General features: G+C 41.4%; 1 long non-coding RNA gene across 1 annotated transcript; it reads left to right on the forward strand.

Annotated features, from left to right (window-relative positions):
• Positions 1–1,292: 1,292 nt before the first annotated feature.
• LOC123328252 lies at positions 1,293–3,867 on the forward strand. Its single transcript, XR_006543078.2, has 2 exons — positions 1,293–1,428; positions 3,252–3,867. It is a non-coding gene; the product is annotated as an uncharacterized LOC123328252 (long non-coding RNA).
• Positions 3,868–4,207: the final 340 nt, after the last annotated feature.

A 4,207-nucleotide genomic window follows, 5' to 3' on the forward strand; every position in this document is an offset into this window, starting at 1 on the left:
CGGCCATGCGTGCATGCAGGTTTTTCCAGCCCCTCATTATTTCTTTGCATTCTGTTGCTCTAGGAGATGTTTGTCCAGGACATTTGACCCTCCAGTAAAGGGTCCCAGGTCGCATCCTGTCTCAATTAGGTGACAAAATGATAAAGTATAACAAATGTGGGGAGTTAGGAGTTCTCATATGATGTTGGGAGAAGTGTCCTTTGGGTAATCATTTCTAGGTGTAAGCTGGTCCTCTCTGGTTAAAGAGGTACATTTTGTGAAATCCAGCAATTCCATGTCTACTAAGATCCTTTAGAGAAACTCCCACATCCAGGGAAACATATACAAAATGGTCATTCCAGGGAAAAACAGCCTAAAGGTCATCTAGTGGCAGAATAAATACATTGTGATACATAAAAATAGCAAATGATAAATATGTGATGCCAATTATATGCAGTTAACAAACATACAAAATAACATTACATAATAGACATAGAGACATATGCCTTTGGTAAAAGTATAACAAATGCATAGACAAAATATGCCAATTTTAGAATAGCAATAACTTCTGAGAAATTCGGGAAAGGAATGGAAGCTGTAAAGGTAGACAAGGAACATCAAATATATATATTACATTTAATTTCCTTTTAAAACACTGAAGCAAAAATGGCATTTGTTGTATCCAGGTGGTATGTATGCACCTTCTTAATGTATTAAATTAAAACATTAAAATCTCTCTCTCTGTTTGGAATGCTTTTCAAGATATTTTTTTAAAAAGAAACAAGCATTTTGTTAGTATAGTCAAATAGAATTAATGTCTTTGTTGGTTTACTGCTTTTTGAAATTCAGATTAATTTTCTTGAGTAAGGCAAATCTATACTACTTCAAAACAAAGCCTCATTGAGATACACCTTCTGATGATGGCAATCTGAATGTACAAACACACATATCCTTCAAGAAAGGTACTTATTATCTGGGGAAGGGATTGTGGCTCCCACCCCCAAACTCAGCTGCCCCCTAAGGCGCCGCTGGGACCCACTTCCTGGTGACCAGCTTCTCCATTTGAGGACTGGTTAATGACTCCTGGTCTTCCGGTTCAAACAGAACAAGGGACAGCTCTTGCCTTCATGAATGGGGGGAGGGTTGACCCTAGGTCTGGTCTGTTGTGTAAGCAGAAATTGCCACACTTTGACAAAGCACTGCTTAAATATTTTGGTGGGGCGGCCTCCACTTTAAAGTTTTTGAGGAGGGTGGGGGTGGGGATTTGTCAACCAGCTGCTAAAGCTCAGCTACTCAGCTTGTTAAGAGTTAACTTCACATCTGGATCTAGTCAGTGTGAGGCTGAGTGCAAAAGCCAACAGAGAACCAAGGAATACCATAGCAAGGGGGGCAGACATGACCAGCGCCTGCCTTTCGTCATAAATACAACCTTCACCTCAAGCTCAGCAGGTAAAAAATCAGAATCACCCAATTCCGCGTCTCCCCCCATCTACCAATGGGTCTTTTCTCTTTCTACCTTCCTCTGTTAATACAAACATTTCCAGTCACTTAGATTTTTGAAGTTTTGATCTCCATCATTTTGGATTCCTCCAGGATCACAGCTCAGTATCCAGTTAGCCACTAAGGTGTGATGTTTTGTGTGTGTGAATATCTCTCTTGCGTATTAATGCATCTTCATTTTTTTTTTTTATTCACATAGTCACCACTACCACTCCACTTTGGTGCAATCTCTCAGCTGGGCTGTATCGATGGCTAGTCCTGCATCAGTTTTTTTCCTTCTTGCAATTTAACTTCATTTTTTTTTCCCTCCTCTAAATTCCTATATCAAATATCTTTATTTGTACTCTCCTTTGAGCCTTTAGCAAATGCTACTTTAGTCACTATTTATGTTTTTATTGTTGTCTTGATTAAAAAAAAAAAAAGTTAGCACTTGGGAAACCCAGATTTCAACTTTAGTTCCCAAATAGTAAATGAAAGAAGTAACCCCGGAGGGCTGAAGATAGCAGTGTGGAAAGTTATAGCTGTTGAAAGTCTGCTGATTTTCCAGGTGTTTAATTCCAAGCTGGGATTTTTTTTTTTTTCCTAGAGACTTTGACAGTCTAAAAATTGAGAGCTTTCATGGAGGTGGAATTTGACCTTTGTCTAACATGAAGCTTTTGACCTTTTGAACACAGTAGGTGTTCCAAAAAGACAATCACAGTAGAAATCTATTTGGTTCTGGGCAAGTGCTGACATCAACAAATAGGGTCTGCCTACTACACATAAAGATTATCATATGATCTCTACAGTTTCTAAGCCGTGTCAATAAAACCAGCTGGCTGGGGAAGGCTTCTGAAATCAGTTGGCTCTGGCTGCTATAACAAAATACCATAGACCAGGAGGTTTAAACAACAAACCTTGTTTCTCATGCTTCTAGAGGCTGGGAAATTCAAGATCAAGGTGCCAGCTGATTTGGTTCCTGACGACAGGCCTCTTCCTGGTTGACAGACGGCCATCTTCCCATTAGGTCCTCACGTGGCCCTTCCTTGGAACATGAGTGCTGGGAGCGGGCGGGGGAAAGGGAGAGATTTCCTGCAGCTTCCTTTTCAGCAGGGCATCAATCCCATCATGAGTTGTTATTGTTCAGTCACTCAGTCATGTTGACTCTTTGCGACCCCATGGACTACAACACACCAGGCTTCCCTGTCCTTCACCAACTCCCGAAGCTTGCTCAAACTCATGTCCATTGAGTCGGTGATGCCATCCAACCATCTCAACCTCTGTTGTCCCCTTCTCCTCCTGCCTTCAATCTTTCCCAGCATCAGGGTCTTTTCCAGTGAGTTGGCTCTTCACATTAGGTGGCCAAAGTAGTGGAATTCAGCCTCAGCATCAGTCCCTCCAATGAATATTCAGGACTGATTTCCTTTAGGATTGACTGGTTGGATCTCCTTGTAGTCCAAGGGACTCTCAAGAGTCTTCTCCAACACCACAGTTCAAAAGCATCGATTCTTTGGTGCTCAACCTTCTTTATGGTCCAACTCTCACATCCATACATGACCACTGGAAAAACCATAGCTTTGACTAGACGGACCTTTGTCAGCAAAGTAATGTCTCTGTTTCTTAATATGCTGTCTCAGTTGGTCATAGCTTTTCTTCCAAGGAGCAAGTGTCTTTTAATTTCATGGCTGCAGTCACCATCTGCAGTGATTTTGGAGCCCAAGAAAATAAAGTCTGTCACTGTTCCCATCATGAGAGCCCACCTAATTTAACTCTAATTTCCTCCTTGCTTTCAGGTTGCTCAGTGGTAAAGAATCTGTCTGCCAATGCAGGAGACCCAAGAAATGCAGGTTGGATCCCTGTGTTGGGAAGATCCCATGGAGTAGGAAATGGCAACTCACTCCAGGATTCTTGGCTGGAAAATCCCATGGACGATGGAGTCTGGCGGGCTCACTGAGTCAGACAGGACTGAGCATGGGCACGAATTTCCTCTTTAAAGGCCCCACCTCCAAATATCACCACACCATCACATTGGGCTCCAACTAACGAATTTGGGGTATTGGACGGGAAGGACACATTCAGTTCATGGCACCTTTTTTCATTTTTCTAAAATGTCTATAAGCATGTTGGAGTGTCACAGTTATTTTACCAGATCTCATCTTCTATAGTTTTGGGGGAATTTACTATGAAGGAAGACCACATAGGCAGAGTTGAAGCTTAAGGCAGGAACCTCCTGCTGGTCAGCCACAAGGTCCAGTGGGGGAGGGGAGGGAAGGCAAGACAGTCACGACAAAAACAGTGCCTAATGTTCTGTCATTTTAAACTCTGTTCAGCATGAGGTTTCACAAAGCCCTCAGCCCTTCTCCCCACTCCAAGTGTTACACATACTCCAGTGGTGTTTATTTAAATTATCTTAAGGTGAATTTAAATTGTTTTTACTTTGAGAGTGAATTCTACAGGCACTTGAAAGAATTAAGGACATTCTTAGCAGCCAAATTAAACAAAATAGACAGAGTTAGGAATTTATCTTCTGCAAACTATAACGTTAACTTCAAGTGTCTTTTTTAAATGTGGTGAATTAAGCTCTTCTGAATGTCTGGAGTTTATATCTTCTCAGAATATCTGTTAATTAGTATAAACTTGAGTCCTAAAATAATGTTTCCTTGAAATTACGTGAGGTGCTTTGCAAAGAAGAAAGAAAGCAGTTAGCTGCCTCTAGCTAGAAATGCTTTGGAGAGAAGGATCTGTCCAG

This window comes from Bubalus bubalis, chromosome 11 (assembly GCF_019923935.1).
Source record: "Bubalus bubalis isolate 160015118507 breed Murrah chromosome 11, NDDB_SH_1, whole genome shotgun sequence".
NCBI lineage: Eukaryota > Metazoa > Chordata > Mammalia > Artiodactyla > Bovidae > Bubalus > Bubalus bubalis.